Genomic DNA, 23,419 nt, shown 5'->3' with positions numbered 1-23,419 from the left:
CGTCCCAGCAGAGTGACGGCCGAATTGGCGGGCGCACCGCCGCGTGTGTGAGACGCACTGCTGCTCGTTGCACCCCCTGTCATTCGCTGGGCGCGTGCAGCCTTCGACACTAGCGGAGGACGCATCTTGTCCTTGGTGTTCAGCGGAGGGCCTGTGCGGGGTGCGCCAGTGTCGTGCTGGAGGGCCCACTGGTAGCGATGTGGGCTTCCTCGAATCGCCTCGCCTCACACCAGGTGTCTGCGTAGTTTGCAGTGCATTCGCACTATTCCTATCCCTGTCCCTGTCCCCGTCCCGACTTGTCCCGACTTTGCTCGACTGCCGCTCGCTGCCGCTCGGGTCGTGGTCCATATGACAGCGCAAGCACGACAAACGTCTGCGGGACGAGACGAGACGAGACGAGACGAGACGAGACGACTAAGGAATAAATTCGTGGTTACAAATCAAATTTGGAACTCTACACTCCTACACAACAATAGGCGGTGACGTATTTCAGAAATCACCTGCCGATTCGTACTGTTTTGTCGTTTTCAAAGTCTTCTTGGCAAACTTGGTTAGCACATTCTCCCTCAAACTGAGTTAATTACTGCATTTTCGTACCATTACAGTAGTTTAAAAGGCTTAAGGAAGCATCTTTGTCACAACAGAAAGGTAGTTTGAAAATTGGGCTGGCGACATAACAAAAAAAAAAAAAAAAAAACAGGAATGGAGCCAACAGCACCCGGGTTTCCCAGGCGGTCACCCATCCAAGTACTAGCCGGGCCCGATGATGCTTAACTTCGGTGATCGGACGAGAACCGGTGTATTCATCATGGTATGGCCGTTGGCGCTCATCTAATGTAGGAGCACGGCAGAATTCGCGTTCCGCTTTTCTCCCAACACACAAAATGTTAGTTTTCGGCCGCATTTGACGAAAGCGCTTCCTTCCGCAACCGCCAGTTCCTCGAGGACGGCGCGGGGAGGCGCGCCCGGCGTCCCAGCAGAGTGACGGCCGAATTGGCGGGCGCACCGCCGCGTGTGTGAGACGCACTGCTGCTCGTTGCACCCCCTGTCATTCGCTGGGCGCGTGCAGCCTTCGACACTAGCGGAGGACGCATCTTGTCCCTGGAGTTCAGCGGAGGGCCTGTGCGGGGTGCGCCAGTGTCGTGCTGGAGGGCCCACTGATAGCGATGTGGGCTTCCTCGCCTCGCCTCGCCTCACACCAGGTGTCTGCGTAGTTTGCAGTGCATTCGCACTATTCCTATCCCTGTCCCTGTCCCCGTCCCGACTTGTCCCGACTTTGCTCGACTGCCGCTCGCTGCCGCTCGGGTCGTGGTCCATATGACAGCGCAAGCACGACAAACGTCTGCGGGACGAGACGAGACGAGACGACTAAGGAATAAATTCGTGGTTACAAATCAAATTTGGAACTCTACACTCCTACACAACAATAGGCGGTACGTATTTCAGAATTCACCTGCCGATTCGTACTGTTTTGTCGTTTTCAAAGTCTTCTTGGCTAACGTGGTTAGCACATTCTCCCTCAAACTGAGTTAATTACTGCATTTTCGTACCATTACAGTAGTTTAAAAGGCTTAAGGAAGCATCTTTGTCACAACAGAAAGGTAGTTTGAAAATTGGGCTGGCGACATAACAAAAAACATAACAGGAAGGGAGCCAACAGCTCCCGGGTTTCCCAGGCGGTCACCCATCCAAGTACTAGCCGGGCCCGATGATGCTTAACTTCGGTGATCGGACGAGAACCGGTGTATTCATCATGGTATGGCCGTTGGCGCTCATCTAATGTAGGAGCACGGCAGAATTCGCGTTCGGCTTTTCTCCCAACACACAAAATGTTAGTTTTCGGCCGCATTTGACGAAAGCGCTTCCTTCCGCAACCGCCAGTTCCTCGAGGACGGCGCGGGGAGGCGCGCCCGGCGTCCCAGCAGAGTGACGGCCGAATTGGCGGGCGCACCGCCGCGTGTGTGAGACGCACTGCTGCTCGTTGCACCCCCTGTCATTCGCTGGGCGCGTGCAGCCTTCGACACTAGCGGAGGACGCATCTTGTCCCTGGAGTTCAGCGGAGGGCCTGTGCGGGGTGCGCCAGTGTCGTGCTGGAGGGCCCACTGATAGCGATGTGGGCTTCCTCGCCTCGCCTCGCCTCACACCAGGTGTCTGCGTAGTTTGCAGTGCATTCGCACTATTCCTATCCCTGTCCCTGTCCCCGTCCCGACTTGTCCCGACTTTGCTCGACTGCCGCTCGCTGCCGCTCGGGTCGTGGTCCATATGACAGCGCAAGCACGACAAACGTCTGCGGGACGAGACGAGACGAGACGAGACGAGACGACTAAGGAATAAATTCGTGGTTACAAATCAAATTTGGAACTCTACACTCCTACACAACAATAGGCGGTACGTATTTCAGAATTCACCTGCCGATTCGTACTGTTTTGTCGTTTTCAAAGTCTTCTTGGCAAACGTGGTTAGCACATTCTCCCTCAAACTGAGTTAATTACTGCATTTTCGTACCATTACAGTAGTTTAAAAGGCTTAAGGAAGCATCTTTGTCACAACAGAAAGGTAGTTTGAAAATTGGGCTGGCGACATAACAAAAAACATAACAGGAAGGGAGCCAACAGCACCCGGGTTTCCCAGGCGGTCACCCATCCAAGTACTAGCCGGGCCTGATGATGCTTAACTTCGGTGATCGGACGAGAACCGGTGTATTCATCATGGTATGGCCGTTGGCGCTCATCTAATGTTGGAGCACGGCAGAATTCGCGTTCCGCTTTTCTCCCAACACACAAAATGTTAGTTTTCGGCCGCATTTGACGAAAGCGCTTCCTTCCGCAACCGCCAGTTCCTCGAGGACGGCGCGGGGAGGCGCGCCCGGCGTCCCAGCAGAGTGACGGCCGAATTGGCGGGCGCACCGCCGCGTGTGTGAGACGCACTGCTGCTCGTTGCACCCCCTGTCATTCGCTGGGCGCGTGCAGCCTTCGACACTAGCGGAGGACGCATCTTGTCCCTGGTGCTCAGCGGAGGGCCTGTGCGGGGTGCGCCAGTGTCGTGCTGGAGGGCCCACTGGTAGCGATGTGGGCTTCCTCGCCTCGCCTCGCCTCACACCAGGTGTCTGCGTAGTTTGCAGTGCATTCGCACCATTCCTATCCCTGTCCCGGTCCCCGTCCCGACTTGTCCCGACTTTGCTCGACTGCCGCTCGCTGCCGCTCGGGTCGTGGTCCATATGACAGCGCAAGCACGACAAACGTCTGCGGGACGAGACGAGACGAGACGAGACGAGACGACTAAGGAATAAATTCGTGGTTACAAATCAAATTTGGAACTCTACACTCCTACACAACAATAGGCGGTACGTATTTCAGAATTCACCTGCCGATTCGTACTGTTTTGTCGTTTTCAAAGTCTTCTTGGCAAACGTGGTTAGCACATTCTCCCTCAAACTGAGTTAATTACTGCATTTTCGTACCATTACAGTAGTTTAAAAGGCTTAAGGAAGCATCTTTGTCACAACAGAAAGGTAGTTTGAAAATTGGGCTGGCGACATAACAAAAAACATAACAGGAAGGGAGCCAACAGCACCCGGGTTTCCCAGGCGGTCACCCATCCAAGAACTAGCCGGGCCCGATGATGCTTAACTTCGGTGATCGGACGAGAACCGGTGTATTCATCATGGTATGGCCGTTGGCGCTCATCTAATGTAGGAGCACGGCAGAATTCGCGTTCCGCTTTTCTCCCAACACACAAAATGTTAGTTTTCGGCCGCATTTGACGAAAGCGCTTCCTTCCGCAACCGCCAGTTCCTCGAGGACGGCGCGGGGAGGCGCGCCCGGCGTCCCAGCAGAGTGACGGCCGAATTGGCGGGCGCACCGCCGCGTGTGTGAGACGCACTGCTGCTCGTTGCACCCCCTGTCATTCGCTGGGCGCGTGCAGCCTTCGACACTAGCGGAGGACGCATCTTGTCCCTGGTGCTCAGCGGAGGGCCTGTGCGGGGTGCGCCAGTGTCGTGCTGGAGGGCCCACTGGTAGCGATGTGGGCTTCCTCGCCTCGCCTCGCCTCACACCAGGTGTCTGCGTAGTTTGCAGTGCATTCGCACCATTCCTATCCCTGTACCTGTACCCGTCCCGACTTGTCCCGACTTTGCTCGACTGCCGCTCGCTGCCGCTCGGGTCGTGGTCCATATGACAGCGCAAGCACGACAAACGTCTGCGGGACGAGACGAGACGAGACGACTAAGGAATAAATTCGTGGTTACAAATCAAATTTGGAACTCTACACTCCTACACAACAATAGGCGGTACGTATTTCAGAATTCACCTGCCGATTCGTACTGTTTTGTCGTTTTCAAAGTCTTCTTGGCAAACGTGGTTAGCACATTCTCCCTCAAACTGAGTTAATTACTGCATTTTCGTACCATTACAGTAGTTTAAAAGGCTTAAGGAAGCATCTTTGTCACAACAGAAAGGTAGTTTGAAAATTGGGCTGGCGACATAACAAAAAACATAACAGGAAGGGAGCCAACAGCTCCCGGGTTTCCCAGGCGGTCACCCATCCAAGTACTAGCCGGGCCCGATGATGCTTAACTTCGGTGATCGGACGAGAACCGGTGTATTCATCATGGTATGGCCGTTGGCGCTCATCTAATGTAGGAGCACGGCAGAATTCGCGTTCGGCTTTTCTCCCAACACACAAAATGTTAGTTTTCGGCCGCATTTGACGAAAGCGCTTCCTTCCGCAACCGCCAGTTCCTCGAGGACGGCGCGGGGAGGCGCGCCCGGCGTCCCAGCAGAGTGACGGCCGAATTGGCGGGCGCACCGCCGCGTGTGTGAGACGCACTGCTGCTCGTTGCACCCCCTGTCATTCGCTGGGCGCGTGCAGCCTTCGACACTAGCGGAGGACGCATCTTGTCCCTGGTGTTCAGCGGAGGGCCTGTGCGGGGTGCGCCAGTGTCGTGCTGGAGGGCCCACTGATAGCGATGTGGGCTTCCTCGCCTCGCCTCGCCTCACACCAGGTGTCTGCGTAGTTTGCAGTGCATTCGCACTATTCCTATCCCTGTCCCTGTCCCCGTCCCGACTTGTCCCGACTTTGCTCGACTGCCGCTCGCTGCCGCTCGGGTCGTGGTCCATATGACAGCGCAAGCACGACAAACGTCTGCGGGACGAGACGAGACGAGACGAGACGAGACGACTAAGGAATAAATTCGTGGTTACAAATCAAATTTGGAACTCTACACTCCTACACAACAATAGGCGGTACGTATTTCAGAATTCACCTGCCGATTCGTACTGTTTTGTCGTTTTCAAAGTCTTCTTGGCAAACGTGGTTAGCACATTCTCCCTCAAACTGAGTTAATTACTGCATTTTCGTACCATTACAGTAGTTTAAAAGGCTTAAGGAAGCATCTTTGTCACAACAGAAAGGTAGTTTGAAAATTGGGCTGGCGACATAACAAAAAACATAACAGGAAGGGAGCCAACAGCACCCGGGTTTCCCAGGCGGTCACCCATCCAAGTACTAGCCGGGCCTGATGATGCTTAACTTCGGTGATCGGACGAGAACCGGTGTATTCATCATGGTATGGCCGTTGGCGCTCATCTAATGTAGGAGCACGGCAGAATTCGCGTTCCGCTTTTCTCCCAACACACAAAATGTTAGTTTTCGGCCGCATTTGACGAAAGCGCTTCCTTCCGCAACCGCCAGTTCCTCGAGGACGGCGCGGGGAGGCGCGCCCGGCGTCCCAGCAGAGTGACGGCCGAATTGGCGGGCGCACCGCCGCGTGTGTGAGACGCACTGCTGCTCGTTGCACCCCCTGTCATTCGCTGGGCGCGTGCAGCCTTCGACACTAGCGGAGGACGCATCTTGTCCCTGGTGCTCAGCGGAGGGCCTGTGCGGGGTGCGCCAGTGTCGTGCTGGAGGGCCCACTGGTAGCGATGTGGGCTTCCTCGCCTCGCCTCGCCTCACACCAGGTGTCTGCGTAGTTTGCAGTGCATTCGCACCATTCCTATCCCTGTACCTGTCCCCGTCCCGACTTGTCCCGACTTTGCTCGACTGCCGCTCGCTGCCGCTCGGGTCGTGGTCCATATGACAGCGCAAGCACGACAAACGTCTGCGGGACGAGACGAGACGAGACGAGACGAGACGACTAAGGAATAAATTCGTGGTTACAAATCAAATTTGGAACTCTACACTCCTACACAACAATAGGCGGTACGTATTTCAGAATTCACCTGCCGATTCGTACTGTTTTGTCGTTTTCAAAGTCTTCTTGGCAAACGTGGTTAGCACATTCTCCCTCAAACTGAGTTAATTACTGCATTTTCGTACCATTACAGTAGTTTAAAAGGCTTAAGGAAGCATCTTTGTCACAACAGAAAGGTAGTTTGAAAATTGGGCTGGCGACATAACAAAAAACATAACAGGAAGGGAGCCAACAGCACCCGGGTTTCCCAGGCGGTCACCCATCCAAGTACTAGCCGGGCCCGATGATGCTTAACTTCGGTGATCGGACGAGAACCGGTGTATTCATCATGGTATGGCCGTTGGCCCTCATCTAATGTAGGAGCACGGCAGAATTCGCGTTCGGCTTTTCTCCCAACACACAAAATGTTAGTTTTCGGCCGCATTTGACGAAAGCGCTTCCTTCCGCAACCGCCAGTTCCTCGAGGACGGCGCGGGGAGGCGCGCCCGGCGTTCCAGCAGAGTGACGACCGAATTGGCGGGCGCACTGCCGCGTGTGTGAGACGCACTGCTGCTCGTTGCACCCCCTGTCATTCGCTGGGCGCGTGCAGCCTTCGACACTAGCGGAGGACGCATCTTGTCCCTGGTGCTCAGCGGAGGGCCTGTGCGGGGTGCGCCAGTGTCGTGCTGGAGGGCCCACTGGTAGCGATGTGGGCTTCCTCGCCTCGCCTCGCCTCACACCAGGTGTCTGCGTAGTTTGCAGTGCATTCGCACCATTCCTATCCCTGTACCTGTCCCCGTCCCGACTTGTCCCGACTTTGCTCGACTGCCGCTCGCTGCCGCTCGGGTCGTGGTCCATATGACAGCGCAAGCACGACAAACGTCTGCGGGACGAGACGAGACGAGACGACTAAGGAATAAATTCGTGGTTACAAATCAAATTTGGAACTCTACACTCCTACACAACAATAGGCGGTACGTATTTCAGAATTCACCTGCCGATTCGTACTGTTTTGTCGTTTTCAAAGTCTTCTTGGCAAACGTGGTTAGCACATTCTCCCTCAAACTGAGTTAATTACTGCATTTTCGTACCATTACAGTAGTTTAAAAGGCTTAAGGAAGCATCTTTGTCACAACAGAAAGGTAGTTTGAAAATTGGGCTGGCGACATAACAAAAAACATAACAGGAAGGGAGCCAACAGCTCCCGGGTTTCCCAGGCGGTCACCCATCCAAGTACTAGCCGGGCCCGATGATGCTTAACTTCGGTGATCGGACGAGAACCGGTGTATTCATCATGGTATGGCCGTTGGCGCTCATCTAATGTAGGAGCACGGCAGAATTCGCGTTCGGCTTTTCTCCCAACACACAAAATGTTAGTTTTCGGCCGCATTTGACGAAAGCGCTTCCTTCCGCAACCGCCAGTTCCTCGAGGACGGCGCGGGGAGGCGCGCCCGGCGTCCCAGCAGAGTGACGGCCGAATTGGCGGGCGCACCGCCGCGTGTGTGAGACGCACTGCTGCTCGTTGCACCCCCTGTCATTCGCTGGGCGCGTGCAGCCTTCGACACTAGCGGAGGACGCATCTTGTCCCTGGTGTTCAGCGGAGGGCCTGTGCGGGGTGCGCCAGTGTCGTGCTGGAGGGCCCACTGATAGCGATGTGGGCTTCCTCGCCTCGCCTCGCCTCACACCAGGTGTCTGCGTAGTTTGCAGTGCATTCGCACTATTCCTATCCCTGTCCCTGTCCCCGTCCCGACTTGTCCCGACTTTGCTCGACTGCCGCTCGCTGCCGCTCGGGTCGTGGTCCATATGACAGCGCAAGCACGACAAACGTCTGCGGGACGAGACGAGACGAGACGAGACGAGACGACTAAGGAATAAATTCGTGGTTACAAATCAAATTTGGAACTCTACACTCCTACACAACAATAGGCGGTACGTATTTCAGAATTCACCTGCCGATTCGTACTGTTTTGTCGTTTTCAAAGTCTTCTTGGCAAACGTGGTTAGCACATTCTCCCTCAAACTGAGTTAATTACTGCATTTTCGTACCATTACAGTAGTTTAAAAGGCTTAAGGAAGCATCTTTGTCACAACAGAAAGGTAGTTTGAAAATTGGGCTGGCGACATAACAAAAAACATAACAGGAAGGGAGCCAACAGCACCCGGGTTTCCCAGGCGGTCACCCATCCAAGTACTAGCCGGGCCCGATGATGCTTAACTTCGGTGATCGGACGAGAACCGGTGTATTCATCATGGTATGGCCGTTGGCGCTCATCTAATGTAGGAGCACGGCAGAATTCGCGTTCCGCTTTTCTCCCAACACACAAAATGTTAGTTTTCGGCCGCATTTGACGAAAGCGCTTCCTTCCGCAACCGCCAGTTCCTCGAGGACGGCGCGGGGAGGCGCGCCCGGCGTCCCAGCAGAGTGACGGCCGAATTGGCGGGCGCACCGCCGCGTGTGTGAGACGCACTGCTGCTCGTTGCACCCCCTGTCATTCGCTGGGCGCGTGCAGCCTTCGACACTAGCGGAGGACGCATCTTGTCCCTGGTGCTCAGCGGAGGGCCTGTGCGGGGTGCGCCAGTGTCGTGCTGGAGGGCCCACTGGTAGCGATGTGGGCTTCCTCGCCTCGCCTCGCCTCACACCAGGTGTCTGCGTAGTTTGCAGTGCATTCGCACCATTCCTATCCCTGTACCTGTCCCCGTCCCGACTTGTCCCGACTTTGCTCGACTGCCGCTCGCTGCCGCTCGGGTCGTGGTCCATATGACAGCGCAAGCACGACAAACGTCTGCGGGACGAGACGAGACGAGACGACTAAGGAATAAATTCGTGGTTACAAATCAAATTTGGAACTCTACACTCCTACACAACAATAGGCGGTACGTATTTCAGAATTCACCTGCCGATTCGTACTGTTTTGTCGTTTTCAAAGTCTTCTTGGCAAACGTGGTTAGCACATTCTCCCTCAAACTGAGTTAATTACTGCATTTTCGTACCATTACAGTAGTTTAAAAGGCTTAAGGAAGCATCTTTGTCACAACAGAAAGGTAGTTTGAAAATTGGGCTGGCGACATAACAAAAAACATAACAGGAAGGGAGCCAACAGCTCCCGGGTTTCCCAGGCGGTCACCCATCCAAGTACTAGCCGGGCCCGATGATGCTTAACTTCGGTGATCGGACGAGAACCGGTGTATTCATCATGGTATGGCCGTTGGCGCTCATCTAATGTAGGAGCACGGCAGAATTCGCGTTCGGCTTTTCTCCCAACACACAAAATGTTAGTTTTCGGCCGCATTTGACGAAAGCGCTTCCTTCCGCAACCGCCAGTTCCTCGAGGACGGCGCGGGGAGGCGCGCCCGGCGTCCCAGCAGAGTGACGGCCGAATTGGCGGGCGCACCGCCGCGTGTGTGAGACGCACTGCTGCTCGTTGCACCCCCTGTCATTCGCTGGGCGCGTGCAGCCTTCGACACTAGCGGAGGACGCATCTTGTCCCTGGTGTTCAGCGGAGGGCCTGTGCGGGGTGCGCCAGTGTCGTGCTGGAGTGCCCACTGATAGCGATGTGGGCTTCCTCGCCTCGCCTCGCCTCACACCAGGTGTCTGCGTAGTTTGCAGTGCATTCGCACTATTCCTATCCCTGTCCCTGTCCCCGTCCCGACTTGTCCCGACTTTGCTCGACTGCCGCTCGCTGCCGCTCGGGTCGTGGTCCATATGACAGCGCAAGCACGACAAACGTCTGTGGGACGAGACGAGACGAGACGAGACGAGACGACTAAGGAATAAATTCGTGGTTACAAATCAAATTTGGAACTCTACACTCCTACACAACAATAGGCGGTACGTATTTCAGAATTCACCTGCCGATTCGTACTGTTTTGTCGTTTTCAAAGTCTTCTTGGCAAACGTGGTTAGCACATTCTCCCTCAAACTGAGTTAATTACTGCATTTTCGTACCATTACAGTAGTTTAAAAGGCTTAAGGAAGCATCTTTGTCACAACAGAAAGGTAGTTTGAAAATTGGGCTGGCGACATAACAAAAAACATAACAGGAAGGGAGCCAACAGCACCCGGGTTTCCCAGGCGGTCACCCATCCAAGTACTAGCCGGGCCCGATGATGCTTAACTTCGGTGATCGGACGAGAACCGGTGTATTCATCATGGTATGGCCGTTGGCCCTCATCTAATGTAGGAGCACGGCAGAATTCGCGTTCGGCTTTTCTCCCAACACACAAAATGTTAGTTTTCGGCCGCATTTGACGAAAGCGCTTCCTTCCGCAACCGCCAGTTCCTCGAGGACGGCGCGGGGAGGCGCGCCCGGCGTTCCAGCAGAGTGACGACCGAATTGGCGGGCGCACTGCCGCGTGTGTGAGACGCACTGCTGCTCGTTGCACCCCCTGTCATTCGCTGGGCGCGTGCAGCCTTCGACACTAGCGGAGGACGCATCTTGTCCCTGGTGTTCAGCGGAGGGCCTGTGCGGGGTGCGCCAGTGTCGTGCTGGAGGGCCCACTGGTAGCGATGTGGGCTTCCTCGCCTCGCCTCGCCTCACACCAGGTGTCTGCGTAGTTTGCAGTGCATTCGCACCATTCCTATCCCTGTCCCGGTCCCCGTCCCGACTTGTCCCGACTTTGCTCGACTGCCGCTCGCTGCCGCTCGGGTCGTGGTCCATATGACAGCGCAAGCACGACAAACGTCTGCGGGACGAGACGAGACGAGACGAGACGAGACGACTAAGGAATAAATTCGTGGTTACAAATCAAATTTGGAACTCTACACTCCTACACAACAATAGGCGGTACGTATTTCAGAATTCACCTGCCGATTCGTACTGTTTTGTCGTTTTCAAAGTCTTCTTGGCAAACGTGGTTAGCACATTCTCTCTCAAACTGAGTTAATTACTGCATTTTCGTACCATTACAGTAGTTTAAAAGGCTTAAGGAAGCATCTTTGTCACAACAGAAAGGTAGTTTGAAAATTGGGCTGGCGACATAACAAAAAACATAACAGGAAAAGAGCCAACAGCACCCGGGTTTCCCAGGCGGTCACCCATCCAAGTACTAGCCGGGCCCGATGATGCTTAACTTCGGTGATCGGACGAGAACCGGTGTATTCATCATGGTATGGCCGTTGGCGCTCATCTAATGTAGGAGCACGGCAGAATTCGCGCTCGGCTTTTCTCCCAACACACAAAATGTTAGTTTTCGGCCGCATTTGACGAAAGCGCTTCCTTCCGCAACCGCCAGTTCCTCGAGGACGGCGCGGGGAGGCGCGCCCGGCGTCCCAGCAGAGTGACGGCCGAATTGGCGGGCGCACCGCCGCGTGTGTGAGACGCACTGCTGCTCGTTGCACCCCCTGTCATTCGCTGGGCGCGTGCAGCCTTCGACACTAGTGGAGGACGCATCTTGTCCCTGGTTTTCAGCGGAGGGCCTGTGCGGGGTGCGCCAGTGTCGTGCTGGAGGGCCCACTGGTAGCGATGTGGGCTTCCTCGCCTCGCCTCGCCTCACACCAGGTGTCTGCGTAGTTTGCAGTGCATTCGCACCATTCCTATCCCTGTACCTGTCCCCGTCCCGACTTGTCCCGACTTTGCTCGACTGCCGCTCGCTGCCGCTCGGGTCGTGGTCCATATGACAGCGCAAGCACGACAAACGTCTGCGGGACGAGACGAGACGAGACGACTAAGGAATAAATTCGTGGTTACAAATCAAATTTGGAACTCTACACTCCTACACAACAATAGGCGGTACGTATTTCAGAATTCACCTGCCGATTCGTACTGTTTTGTCGTTTTCAAAGTCTTCTTGGCAAACGTGGTTAGCACATTCTCCCTCAAACTGAGTTAATTACTGCATTTTCGTACCATTACAGTAGTTTAAAAGGCTTAAGGAAGCATCTTTGTCACAACAGAAAGGTAGTTTGAAAATTGGGCTGGCGACATAACAAAAAACATAACAGGAAGGGAGCCAACAGCTCCCGGGTTTCCCAGGCGGTCACCCATCCAACTACTAGCCGGGCCCGATGATGCTTAACTTCGGTGATCCGACGAGAACCGGTGTATTCATCATGGTATGGCCGTTGGCGCTCATCTAATGTAGGAGCACAGCAGAATTCGCGTTCGGCTTTTCTCCCAACACACAAAATGTTAGTTTTCGGCCGCATTTGACGAAAGCGCTTCCTTCCGCAACCGCCAGTTCCTCGAGGACGGCGCGGGGAGGCGCGCCCGGCGTCCCAGCAGAGTGACGGCCGAATTGGCGGGCGCACCGCCGCGTGTGTGAGACGCACTGCTGCTCGTTGCACCCCCTGTCATTCGCTGGGCGCGTGCAGCCTTCGACACTAGCGGAGGACGCATCTTGTCCCTGGTGTTCAGCGGAGGGCCTGTGCGGGGTGCGCCAGTGTCGTGCTGGAGGGCCCACTGGTAGCGATGTGGGCTTCCTCGCCTCGCCTCGCCTCACACCAGGTGTCTGCGTAGTTTGCAGTGCATTCGCACCATTCCTATCCCTGTCCCGGTCCCCGTCCCGACTTGTCCCGACTTTGCTCGACTGCCGCTCGCTGCCGCTCGGGTCGTGGTCCATATGACAGCGCAAGCACGACAAACGTCTGCGGGACGAGACGAGACGAGACGAGACGAGACGACTAAGGAATAAATTCGTGGTTCTAAATCAAATTTGGAACTCTACACTCCTACACAACAATAGGCGGTACGTATTTCAGAATTCACCTGCCGATTCGTACTGTTTTGTCGTTTTCAAAGTCTTCTTGGCAAACGTGGTTAGCACATTCTCTCTCAAACTGAGTTAATTACTGCATTTTCGTACCATTACAGTAGTTTAAAAGGCTTAAGGAAGCATCTTTGTCACAACAGAAAGGTAGTTTGAAAATTGGGCTGGCGACATAACAAAAAACATAACAGGAAAAGAGCCAACAGCACCCGGGTTTCCCAGGCGGTCACCCATCCAAGTACTAGCCGGGCCCGATGATGCTTAACTTCGGTGATCGGACGAGAACCGGTGTATTCATCATGGTATGGCCGTTGGCGCTCATCTAATGTAGGAGCACGGCAGAATTCGCGCTCGGCTTTTCTCCCAACACACAAAATGTTAGTTTTCGGCCGCATTTGACGAAAGCGCTTCCTTCCGCAACCGCCAGTTCCTCGAGGACGGCGCGGGGAGGCGCGCCCGGCGACCCAGCAGAGTGACGGCCGAATTGGCGGGCGCACCGCCGCGTGTGTGAGACGCACTGCTGCTCGTTGCACCCCCTGTCATTCGCTGGGCGCGTGCAGCCTTCGACACTAGCGGAGGACGCATCTTGTCCCTGGTGTTCAGCGGAGGGCCTGTGCGGGGTGCGCCAGTGTCGTGCTGGAGGGCCCACTGGTAGCGATGTGGGCTTCCTCGCCTCGCCTCGCCTCACACCAGGTGTCTGCGTAGTTTGCAGTGCATTCGCACCATTCCTATCCCTGTCCCGGTCCCCGTCCCGACTTGTCCCGACTTTGCTCGACTGCCGCTCGCTGCCGCTCGGGTCGTGGTCCATATGACAGCGCAAGCACGACAAACGTCTGCGGGACGAGACGAGACGAGACGAGACGAGACGACTAAGGAATAAATTCGTGGTTACAAATCAAATTTGGAACTCTACACTCCTACACAACAATAGGCGGTACGTATTTCAGAATTCACCTGCCGATTCGTACTGTTTTGTCGTTTTCAAAGTCTTCTTGGCAAACGTGGTTAGCACATTCTCCCTCACACTGAGTTAATTACTGCATTTTCGTACCATTACAGTAGTTTAAAAGGCTTAAGGAAGCATCTTTGTCACAACAGAAAGGTAGTTTGAAAATTGGGCTGGCGACATAACAAAAAACATAACAGGAAGGGAGCCAACAGCACCCGGGTTTCCCAGGCGGTCACCCATCCAAGTACTAGCCGGGCCCGATGATGCTTAACTTCGGTGATCGGACGAGAACCGGTGTATTCATCATGGTATGGCCGTTGGCGCTCATCTAATGTAGGAGCACGGCAGAATTCGCGTTCGGCTTTTCTCCCAACACACAAAATGTTAGTTTTCGGCCGCATTTGACGAAAGCGCTTCCTTCCGCAACCGCCAGTTCCTCGAGGACGGCGCGGGGAGGCGCGCCCGGCGTTCCAGCAGAGTGACGACCGAATTGGCGGGCGCACTGCCGCGTGTGTGAGACGCACTGCTGCTCGTTGCACCCCCTGTCATTCGCTGGGCGCGTGCAGCCTTCGACACTAGCGGAGGACGCATCTTGTCCCTGGTGTTCAGCGGAGGGCCTGTGCGGGGTGCGCCAGTGTCGTGCTGGAGGGCCCACTGGTAGCGATGTGGGCTTCCTCGCCTCGCCTCGCCTCACACCAGGTGTCTGCGTAGTTTGCAGTGCATTCGCACCATTCCTATCCCTGTCCCGGTCCCCGTCCCGACTTGTCCCGACTTTGCTCGACTGCCGCTCGCTGCCGCTCGGGTCGTGGTCCATATGACAGCGCAAGCACGACAAACGTCTGCGGGACGAGACGAGACGAGACGAGACGAGACGACTAAGGAATAAATTCGTGGTTACAAATCAAATTTGGAACTCTACACTCCTACACAACAATAGGCGGTACGTATTTCAGAATTCACCTGCCGATTCGTACTGTTTTGTCGTTTTCAAAGTCTTCTTGGCAAACGTGGTTAGCACATTCTCTCTCAAACTGAGTTAATTACTGCATTTTCGTACCATTACAGTAGTTTAAAAGGCTTAAGGAAGCATCTTTGTCACAACAGAAAGGTAGTTTGAAAATTGGGCTGGCGACATAACAAAAAACATAACAGGAAAAGAGCCAACAGCACCCGGGTTTCCCAGGCGGTCACCCATCCAAGTACTAGCCGGGCCCGATGATGCTTAACTTCGGTGATCGGACGAGAACCGGTGTATTCATCATGGTATGGCCGTTGGCGCTCATCTAATGTAGGAGCACGGCAGAATTCGCGCTCGGCTTTTCTCCCAACACACAAAATGTTAGTTTTCGGCCGCATTTGACGAAAGCGCTTCCTTCCGCAACCGCCAGTTCCTCGAGGACGGCGCGGGGAGGCGCGCCCGGCGTCCCAGCAGAGTGACGGCCGAATTGGCGGGCGCACCGCCGCGTGTGTGAGACGCACTGCTGCTCGTTGCACCCCCTGTCATTCGCTGGGCGCGTGCAGCCTTCGACACTAGTGGAGGACGCATCTTGTCCCTGGTGCTCAGCGGAGGGCCTGTGCGGGGTGCGCCAGTGTCGTGCTGGAGGGCCCACTGGTAGCGATGTGGGCTTCCTCGCCTCGCCTCGCCTCACACCAGGTGTCTGCGTAGTTTGCAGTGCATTCGCACCATTCCTATCCCTGTACCTGTCCCCGTCCCGACTTGTCCCGACTTTGCTCGACTGCCGCTCGCTGCCGCTCGGGTCGTGGTCCATATGACAGCGCAAGCACGACAAACGTCTGCGGGACGAGACGAGACGAGACGAGACGAGACGACTAAGGAATAAATTCGTGGTTACAAATCAAATTTGGAACTCTACACTCCTACACAACAATAGGCGGTACGTATTTCAGAATTCACCTGCCGATTCGTACTGTTTTGTCGTTTTCAAAGTCTTCTTGGCAAACGTGGTTAGCACATTCTCTCTCAAACTGAGTTAATTACTGCATTTTCGTACCATTACAGTAGTTTAAAAGGCTTAAGGAAGCATCTTTGTCACAACAGAAAGGTAGTTTGAAAATTGGGCTGGCGACATAACAAAAAACATAACAGGAAGGGAGCCAACAGCACCCGGGTTTCCCAGGCGGTCACCCATCCAAGTACTAGCCGGGCCCGATGATGCTTAACTTCGGTGATCGGACGAGAACCGGTGTATTCATCATGGTATGGCCGTTGGCGCTCATCTAATGTAGGAGCACGGCAGAATTCGCGCTCGGCTTTTCTCCCAACACACAAAATGTTAGTTTTCGGCCGCATTTGACGAAAGCGCTTCCTTCCGCAACCGCCAGTTCCTCGAGGACGGCGCGGGGAGGCGCGCCCGGCGTCCCAGCAGAGTGACGGCCGAATTGGCGGGCGCACCGCCGCGTGTGTGAGACGCACTGCTGCTCGTTGCACCCCCTGTCATTCGCTGGGCGCGTGCAGCCTTCGACACTAGTGGAGGACGCATCTTGTCCCTGGTGTTCAGCGGAGGGCCTGTGCGGGGTGCGCCAGTGTCGTGCTGGAGGGCCCACTGGTAGCGATGTGGGCTTCCTCGCCTCGCCTCGCCTCACACCAGGTGTCTGCGTAGTTTGCAGTGCATTCGCACCATTCCTATCCCTGTACCTGTCCCCGTCCCGACTTGCCCCGACTTTGCTCGACTGCCGCTCGCTGCCGCTCGGGTCGTGGTCCATATGACAGCGCAAGCACGACAAACGTCTGCGGGACGAGACGAGACGAGACGACTAAGGAATAAATTCGTGGTTACAAATCAAATTTGGAACTCAACACTCCTACACAACAATAGGCGGTACGTATTTCAGAATTCACCTGCCGATTCGTACTGTTTTGTCGTTTTCAAAGTCTTCTTGGCAAACGTGGTTAGCACATTCTCCCTCAAACTGAGTTAATTACTGCATTTTCGTACCATTACAGTAGTTTAAAAGGCTTAAGGAAGCATCTTTGTCACAACAGAAAGGTAGTTTGAAAATTGGGCTGGCGACATAACAAAAAACATAACAGGAAGGGAGCCAACAGCTCCCGGGTTTCCCAGGCGGTCACCCATCCAAGTACTAGCCGGGCCCGATGATGCTTAACTTCGGTGATCGGACGAGAACCGGTGTATTCATCATGGTATGGCCGTTGGCGCTCATCTAATGTAGGAGCACAGCAGAATTCGCGTTCGGCTTTTCTCCCAACACACAAAATGTTAGTTTTCGGCCGCATTTGACGAAAGCGCTTCCTTCCGCAACCGCCAGTTCCTCGAGGACGGCGCGGGGAGGCGCGCCCGGCGTCCCAGCAGAGTGACGGCCGAATTGGCGGGCGCACCGCCGCGTGTGTGAGACGCACTGCTGCTCGTTGCACCCCCTGTCATTCGCTGGGCGCGTGCAGCCTTCGACACTAGCGGAGGACGCATCTTGTCCCTGGTGTTCAGCGGAGGGCCTGTGCGGGGTGCGCCAGTGTCGTGCTGGAGGGCCCACTGGTAGCGATGTGGGCTTCCTCGCCTCGCCTCGCCTCACACCAGGTGTCTGCGTAGTTTGCAGTGCATTCGCACCATTCCTATCCCTGTCCCGGTCCCCGTCCCGACTTGTCCCGACTTTGCTCGACTGCCGCTCGCTGCCGCTCGGGTCGTGGTCCATATGACAGCGCAAGCACGACAAACGTCTGCGGGACGAGACGAGACGAGACGAGACGAGACGACTAAGGAATAAATTCGTGGTTACAAATCAAATTTGGAACTCTACACTCCTACACAACAATAGGCGGTACGTATTTCAGAATTCACCTGCCGATTCGTACTGTTTTGTCGTTTTCAAAGTCTTCTTGGCAAACGTGGTTAGCACATTCTCTCTCAAACTGAGTTAATTACTGCATTTTCGTACCATTACAGTAGTTTAAAAGGCTTAAGGAAGCATCTTTGTCACAACAGAAAGGTAGTTTGAAAATTGGGCTGGCGACATAACAAAAAACATAACAGGAAAAGAGCCAACAGCACCCGGGTTTCCCAGGCGGTCACCCATCCAAGTACTAGCCGGGCCCGATGATGCTTAACTTCGGTGATCGGACGAGAACCGGTGTATTCATCATGGTATGGCCGTTGGCGCTCATCTAATGTAGGAGCACGGCAGAATTCGCGCTCGGCTTTTCTCCCAACACACAAAATGTTAGTTTTCGGCCGCATTTGACGAAAGCGCTTCCTTCCGCAACCGCCAGTTCCTCGAGGACGGCGCGGGGAGGCGCGCCCGGCGTCCCAGCAGAGTGACGGCCGAATTGGCGGGCGCACCGCCGCGTGTGTGAGACGCACTGCTGCTCGTTGCACCCCCTGTCATTCGCTGGGCGCGTGCAGCCTTCGACACTAGCGGAGGACGCATCTTGTCCCTGGTGCTCAGCGGAGGGCCTGTGCGGGGTGCGCCAGTGTCGTGCTGGAGGGCCCACTGGTAGCGATGTGGGCTTCCTCGCCTCGCCTCGCCTCACACCAGGTGTCTGCGTAGTTTGCAGTGCATTCGCACCATTCCTATCCCTGTCCCGGTCCCCGTCCCGACTTGTCCCGACTTTGCTCGACTGCCGCTCGCTGCCGCTCGGGTCGTGGTCCATATGACAGCGCAAGCACGACAAACGTCTGCGGGACGAGACGAGACGAGACGAGACGAGACGACTAAGGAATAAATTCGTGGTTACAAATCAAATTTGGAACTCTACACTCCTACACAACAATAGGCGGTACGTATTTCAGAATTCACCTGCCGATTCGTACTGTTTTGTCGTTTTCAAAGTCTTCTTGGCAAACGTGGTTAGCACATTCTCTCTCAAACTGAGTTAATTACTGCATTTTCGTACCATTACAGTAGTTTAAAAGGCTTAAGGAAGCATCTTTGTCACAACAGAAAGGTAGTTTGAAAATTGGGCTGGCGACATAACAAAAAACATAACAGGAAGGGAGCCAACAGCACCCGGGTTTCCCAGGCGGTCACCCATCCAAGTACTAGCCGGGCCCGATGATGCTTAACTTCGGTGATCGGACGAGAACCGGTGTATTCATCATGGTATGGCCGTTGGCGCTCATCTAATGTAGGAGCACGGCAGAATTCGCGTTCGGCTTTTCTCCCAACACACAAAATGTTAGTTTTCGGCCGCATTTGACGAAAGCGCTTCCTTCCGCAACCGCCAGTTCCTCGAGGACGGCGCGGGGAGGCGCGCCCGGCGTCCCAGCAGAGTGACGGCCGAATTGGCGGGCGCACCGCCGCGTGTGTGAGACGCACTGCTGCTCGTTGCACCCCCTGTCATTCGCTGGGCGCGTGCAGCCTTCGACACTAGCGGAGGACGCATCTTGTCCCTGGTACTCAGCGGAGGGCCTGTGCGGGGTGCGCCAGTGTCGTGCTGGAGGGCCCACTGGTAGCGATGTGGGCTTCCTCGCCTCGCCTCGCCTCACACCAGGTGTCTGCGTAGTTTGCATTCCTATCCCTCTCCCGGTCCCCGTCCCGACTTGTCCCGACTTTGCTCGACTGCCGCTCGCTGCCGCTCGGGTCGTGGTCCATATGACAGCGCAAGCACGACAAACGTCTGCGGGACGAGACGAGACGAGACGAGACGAGACGACTAAGGAATAAATTCGTGGTTACAAATCAAATTTGGAACTCTACACTCCTACACAACAATAGGCGGTACGTATTTCAGAATTCACCTGCCGATTCGTACTGTTTTGTCGTTTTCAAAGTCTTCTTGGCAAACGTGGTTAGCACATTCTCTCTCAAACTGAGTTAATTACTGCATTTTCGTACCATTACAGTAGTTTAAAAGGCTTAAGGAAGCATCTTTGTCACAACAGAAAGGTAGTTTGAAAATTGGGCTGGCGACATAACAAAAAACATAACAGGAAAAGAGCCAACAGCACCCGGGTTTCCCAGGCGGTCACCCATCCAAGTACTAGCCGGGCCCGATGATGCTTAACTTCGGTGATCGGACGAGAACCGGTGTATTCATCATGGTATGGCCGTTGGCGCTCATCTAATGTAGGAGCACGGCAGAATTCGCGCTCGGCTTTTCTCCCAACACACAAAATGTTAGTTTTCGGCCGCATTTGACGAAAGCGCTTCCTTCCGCAACCGCCAGTTCCTCGAGGACGGCGCGGGGAGGCGCGCCCGGCGTCCCAGCAGAGTGACGGCCGAATTGGCGGGCGCACCGCCGCGTGTGTGAGACGCACTGCTGCTCGTTGCACCCCCTGTCATTCGCTGGGCGCGTGCAGCCTTCGACACTAGCGGAGGACGCATCTTGTCCCTGGTGCTCAGCGGAGGGCCTGTGCGGGGTGCGCCAGTGTCGTGCTGGAGGGCCCACTGGTAGCGATGTGGGCTTCCTCGCCTCGCCTCGCCTCACACCAGGTGTCTGCGTAGTTTGCAGTGCATTCGCACCATTCCTATCCCTGTCCCGGTCCCCGTCCCGACTTGTCCCGACTTTGCTCGACTGCCGCTCGCTGCCGCTCGGGTCGTGGTCCATATGACAGCGCAAGCACGACAAACGTCTGCGGGACGAGACGAGACGAGACGACTAAGGAATAAATTCGTGGTTACAAATCAAATTTGGAACTCTACACTCCTACACAACAATAGGCGGTACGTATTTCAGAATTCACCTGCCGATTCGTACTGTTTTGTCGTTTTCAAAGTCTTCTTGGCAAACGTGGTTAGCACATTCTCCCTCAAACTGAGTTAATTACTGCATTTTCGTACCATTACAGTAGTTTAAAAGGCTTAAGGAAGCATCTTTGTCACAACAGAAAGGTAGTTTGAAAATTGGGCTGGCGACATAACAAAAAACATAACAGGAAGGGAGCCAACAGCTCCCGGGTTTCCCAGGCGGTCACCCATCCAAGTACTAGCCGGGCCCGATGATGCTTAACTTCGGTGATCGGACGAGAACCGGTGTATTCATCATGGTATGGCCGTTGGCGCTCATCTAATGTAGGAGCACAGCAGAATTCGCGTTCGGCTTTTCTCCCAACACACAAAATGTTAGTTTTCGGCCGCATTTGACGAAAGCGCTTCCTTCCGCAACCGCCAGTTCCTCGAGGACGGCGCGGGGAGGCGCGCCCGGCGTCCCAGCAGAGTGACGGCCGAATTGGCGGGCGCACCGCCGCGTGTGTGAGACGCACTGCTGCTCGTTGCACCCCCTGTCATTCGCTGGGCGCGTGCAGCCTTCGACACTAGCGGAGGACGCATCTTGTCCCTGGTGCTCAGCGGAGGGCCTGTGCGGGGTGCGCCAGTGTCGTGCTGGAGGGCCCACTGGTAGCGATGTGGGCTTCCTCGCCTCGCCTCGCCTCACACCAGGTGTCTGCGTAGTTTGCAGTGCATTCGCACCATTCCTATCCCTGTACCTGTCCCCGTCCCGACTTGCCCCGACTTTGCTCGACTGCCGCTCGCTGCCGCTCGGGTCGTGGTCCATATGACAGCGCAAGCACGACAAACGTCTGCGGGACGAGACGAGACGAGACGACTAAGGAATAAATTCGTGGTTACAAATCAAATTTGGAACTCTACACTCCTACACAACAATAGGCGGTACGTATTTCAGAATTCACCTGCCGATTCGTACTGTTTTGTCGTTTTCAAAGTCTTCTTGGCAAACGTGGTTAGCACATTCTCCCTCAAACTGAGTTAATTACTGCATTTTCGTACCATTACAGTAGTTTAAAAGGCTTAAGGAAGCATCTTTGTCACAACAGAAAGGTAGTTTGAAAATTGGGCTGGCGACATAACAAAAAACATAACAGGAAGGGAGCCAACAGCTCCCGGGTTTCCCAGGCGGTCACCCATCCAAGTACTAGCCGGGCCCGATGATGCTTAACTTCGGTGATCGGACGAGAACCGGTGTATTCATCATGGTATGGCCGTTGGCGCTCATCTAATGTAGGAGCACAGCAGAATTCGCGTTCGGCTTTTCTCCCAACACACAAAATGTTAGTTTTCGGCCGCATTTGACGAAAGCGCTTCCTTCCGCAACCGCCAGTTCCTCGAGGACGGCGCGGGGAGGCGCGCCCGGCGTCCCAGCAGAGTGACGGCCGAATTGGCGGGCGCACCGCCGCGTGTGTGAGACGCACTGCTGCTCGTTGCACCCCCTGTCATTCGCTGGGCGCGTGCAGCCTTCGACACTAGCGGAGGACGCATCTTGTCCCTGGTGTTCAGCGGAGGGCCTGTGCGGGGTGCGCCAGTGTCGTGCTGGAGGGCCCACTGGTAGCGATGTGGGCTTCCTCGCCTCGCCTCGCCTCACACCAGGTGTCTGCGTAGTTTGCAGTGCATTCGCACCATTCCTATCCCTGTCCCGGTCCCCGTCCCGACTTGTCCCGACTTTGCTCGACTGCCGCTCGCTGCCGCTCGGGTCGTGGTCCATATGACAGCGCAAGCACGACAAACGTCTGCGGGACGAGACGAGACGAGACGAGACGAGACGACTAAGGAATAAATTCGTGGTTACAAATCAAATTTGGAACTCTACACTCCTACACAACAATAGGCGGTACGTATTTCAGAATTCACCTGCCGATTCGTACTGTTTTGTCGTTTTCAAAGTCTTCTTGGCAAACGTGGTTAGCACATTCTCTCTCAAACTGAGTTAATTACTGCATTTTCGTACCATTACAGTAGTTTAAAAGGCTTAAGGAAGCATCTTTGTCACAACAGAAAGGTAGTTTGAAAATTGGGCTGGCGACATAACAAAAAACATAACAGGAAAAGAGCCAACAGCACCCGGGTTTCCCAGGCGGTCACCCATCCAAGTACTAGCCGGGCCCGATGATGCTTAACTTCGGTGATCGGACGAGAACCGGTGTATTCATCATGGTATGGCCGTTGGCGCTCATCTAATGTAGGAGCACGGCAGAATTCGCGCTCGGCTTTTCTCCCAACACACAAAATGTTAGTTTTCGGCCGCATTTGACGAAAGCGCTTCCTTCCGCAACCGCCAGTTCCTCGAGGACGGCGCGGGGAGGCGCGCCCGGCGTCCCAGCAGAGTGACGGCCGAATTGGCGGGCGCACCGCCGCGTGTGTGAGACGCACTGCTGCTCGTTGCACCCCCTGTCATTCGCTGGGCGCGTGCAGCCTTCGACACTAGCGGAGGACGCATCTTGTCCCTGGTGCTCAGCGGAGGGCCTGTGCGGGGTGCGCCAGTGTCGTGCTGGAGGGCCCACTGGTAGCGATGTGGGCTTCCTCGCCTCGCCTCGCCTCACACCAGGTGTCTGCGTAGTTTGCAGTGCATTCGCACCATTCCTATCCCTGTCCCGGTCCCCGTCCCGACTTGTCCCGACTTTGCTCGACTGCCGCTCGCTGCCGCTCGGGTCGTGGTCCATATGACAGCGCAAGCACGACAAACGTCTGCGGGACGAGACGAGACGAGACGACTAAGGAATAAATTCGTGGTTACAAATCAAATTTGGAACTCTACACTCCTACACAACAATAGGCGGTACGTATTTCAGAATTCACCTGCCGATTCGTACTGTTTTGTCGTTTTCAAAGTCTTCTTGGCAAACGTGGTTAGCACATTCTCTCTCAAACTGAGTTAATTACTGCATTTTCGT

General features: G+C 55.0%; 24 non-coding genes across 24 annotated transcripts; all 24 read right to left on the bottom strand.

Moving 5' to 3' along the window:
- Nucleotides 1–706: 706 nt before the first annotated feature.
- Nucleotides 707–825, bottom strand: LOC126140810 (5S ribosomal RNA). The gene has a single exon (XR_007529331.1). It is a non-coding gene; the product is annotated as a 5S ribosomal RNA (ribosomal RNA).
- Nucleotides 826–1,651: 826 nt separating this feature from the next.
- Nucleotides 1,652–1,770, bottom strand: LOC126140820 (5S ribosomal RNA). The gene has a single exon (XR_007529340.1). It is a non-coding gene; the product is annotated as a 5S ribosomal RNA (ribosomal RNA).
- An 836-nt stretch (nucleotides 1,771–2,606) lies between these two features.
- Nucleotides 2,607–2,725, bottom strand: LOC126140942 (5S ribosomal RNA). The gene has a single exon (XR_007529450.1). It is a non-coding gene; the product is annotated as a 5S ribosomal RNA (ribosomal RNA).
- An 836-nt stretch (nucleotides 2,726–3,561) lies between these two features.
- On the bottom strand, nucleotides 3,562–3,680 carry LOC126140943 (5S ribosomal RNA). Its single transcript, XR_007529451.1, has one exon. It is a non-coding gene; the product is annotated as a 5S ribosomal RNA (ribosomal RNA).
- Nucleotides 3,681–4,506: 826 nt separating this feature from the next.
- LOC126140819 (5S ribosomal RNA) lies at nucleotides 4,507–4,625 on the bottom strand. The gene has a single exon (XR_007529339.1). It is a non-coding gene; the product is annotated as a 5S ribosomal RNA (ribosomal RNA).
- An 836-nt stretch (nucleotides 4,626–5,461) lies between these two features.
- On the bottom strand, nucleotides 5,462–5,580 carry LOC126140941 (5S ribosomal RNA). Its single transcript, XR_007529449.1, has one exon. It is a non-coding gene; the product is annotated as a 5S ribosomal RNA (ribosomal RNA).
- Nucleotides 5,581–6,416: 836 nt separating this feature from the next.
- On the bottom strand, nucleotides 6,417–6,535 carry LOC126140798 (5S ribosomal RNA). The gene has a single exon (XR_007529320.1). It is a non-coding gene; the product is annotated as a 5S ribosomal RNA (ribosomal RNA).
- Nucleotides 6,536–7,361: 826 nt separating this feature from the next.
- LOC126140818 (5S ribosomal RNA) lies at nucleotides 7,362–7,480 on the bottom strand. The gene has a single exon (XR_007529338.1). It is a non-coding gene; the product is annotated as a 5S ribosomal RNA (ribosomal RNA).
- Nucleotides 7,481–8,316: 836 nt separating this feature from the next.
- Nucleotides 8,317–8,435, bottom strand: LOC126140786 (5S ribosomal RNA). Its single transcript, XR_007529309.1, has one exon. It is a non-coding gene; the product is annotated as a 5S ribosomal RNA (ribosomal RNA).
- An 826-nt stretch (nucleotides 8,436–9,261) lies between these two features.
- Nucleotides 9,262–9,380, bottom strand: LOC126140817 (5S ribosomal RNA). Its single transcript, XR_007529337.1, has one exon. It is a non-coding gene; the product is annotated as a 5S ribosomal RNA (ribosomal RNA).
- An 836-nt stretch (nucleotides 9,381–10,216) lies between these two features.
- Nucleotides 10,217–10,335, bottom strand: LOC126140774 (5S ribosomal RNA). The gene has a single exon (XR_007529298.1). It is a non-coding gene; the product is annotated as a 5S ribosomal RNA (ribosomal RNA).
- An 836-nt stretch (nucleotides 10,336–11,171) lies between these two features.
- On the bottom strand, nucleotides 11,172–11,290 carry LOC126140761 (5S ribosomal RNA). The gene has a single exon (XR_007529286.1). It is a non-coding gene; the product is annotated as a 5S ribosomal RNA (ribosomal RNA).
- An 826-nt stretch (nucleotides 11,291–12,116) lies between these two features.
- LOC126140401 (5S ribosomal RNA) lies at nucleotides 12,117–12,235 on the bottom strand. The gene has a single exon (XR_007528962.1). It is a non-coding gene; the product is annotated as a 5S ribosomal RNA (ribosomal RNA).
- An 836-nt stretch (nucleotides 12,236–13,071) lies between these two features.
- On the bottom strand, nucleotides 13,072–13,190 carry LOC126140748 (5S ribosomal RNA). The gene has a single exon (XR_007529275.1). It is a non-coding gene; the product is annotated as a 5S ribosomal RNA (ribosomal RNA).
- Nucleotides 13,191–14,026: 836 nt separating this feature from the next.
- LOC126140735 (5S ribosomal RNA) lies at nucleotides 14,027–14,145 on the bottom strand. The gene has a single exon (XR_007529264.1). It is a non-coding gene; the product is annotated as a 5S ribosomal RNA (ribosomal RNA).
- Nucleotides 14,146–14,981: 836 nt separating this feature from the next.
- On the bottom strand, nucleotides 14,982–15,100 carry LOC126140723 (5S ribosomal RNA). The gene has a single exon (XR_007529253.1). It is a non-coding gene; the product is annotated as a 5S ribosomal RNA (ribosomal RNA).
- Nucleotides 15,101–15,936: 836 nt separating this feature from the next.
- On the bottom strand, nucleotides 15,937–16,055 carry LOC126140711 (5S ribosomal RNA). The gene has a single exon (XR_007529242.1). It is a non-coding gene; the product is annotated as a 5S ribosomal RNA (ribosomal RNA).
- An 826-nt stretch (nucleotides 16,056–16,881) lies between these two features.
- Nucleotides 16,882–17,000, bottom strand: LOC126140816 (5S ribosomal RNA). Its single transcript, XR_007529336.1, has one exon. It is a non-coding gene; the product is annotated as a 5S ribosomal RNA (ribosomal RNA).
- An 836-nt stretch (nucleotides 17,001–17,836) lies between these two features.
- Nucleotides 17,837–17,955, bottom strand: LOC126140699 (5S ribosomal RNA). The gene has a single exon (XR_007529231.1). It is a non-coding gene; the product is annotated as a 5S ribosomal RNA (ribosomal RNA).
- An 836-nt stretch (nucleotides 17,956–18,791) lies between these two features.
- On the bottom strand, nucleotides 18,792–18,910 carry LOC126140687 (5S ribosomal RNA). Its single transcript, XR_007529220.1, has one exon. It is a non-coding gene; the product is annotated as a 5S ribosomal RNA (ribosomal RNA).
- An 822-nt stretch (nucleotides 18,911–19,732) lies between these two features.
- On the bottom strand, nucleotides 19,733–19,851 carry LOC126140675 (5S ribosomal RNA). Its single transcript, XR_007529209.1, has one exon. It is a non-coding gene; the product is annotated as a 5S ribosomal RNA (ribosomal RNA).
- Nucleotides 19,852–20,677: 826 nt separating this feature from the next.
- Nucleotides 20,678–20,796, bottom strand: LOC126140814 (5S ribosomal RNA). Its single transcript, XR_007529335.1, has one exon. It is a non-coding gene; the product is annotated as a 5S ribosomal RNA (ribosomal RNA).
- An 826-nt stretch (nucleotides 20,797–21,622) lies between these two features.
- Nucleotides 21,623–21,741, bottom strand: LOC126140813 (5S ribosomal RNA). Its single transcript, XR_007529334.1, has one exon. It is a non-coding gene; the product is annotated as a 5S ribosomal RNA (ribosomal RNA).
- Nucleotides 21,742–22,577: 836 nt separating this feature from the next.
- On the bottom strand, nucleotides 22,578–22,696 carry LOC126140663 (5S ribosomal RNA). Its single transcript, XR_007529198.1, has one exon. It is a non-coding gene; the product is annotated as a 5S ribosomal RNA (ribosomal RNA).
- Nucleotides 22,697–23,419: the final 723 nt, after the last annotated feature.

Source organism: Schistocerca cancellata, unplaced genomic scaffold (assembly GCF_023864275.1).
Source record: "Schistocerca cancellata isolate TAMUIC-IGC-003103 unplaced genomic scaffold, iqSchCanc2.1 HiC_scaffold_705, whole genome shotgun sequence".
In the NCBI taxonomy this organism is placed as follows: domain Eukaryota; kingdom Metazoa; phylum Arthropoda; class Insecta; order Orthoptera; family Acrididae; genus Schistocerca; species Schistocerca cancellata.
The sequence above is the reverse complement of the archived record's forward strand: the minus strand, read 5'-3'. Positions and strand labels throughout refer to the sequence as shown.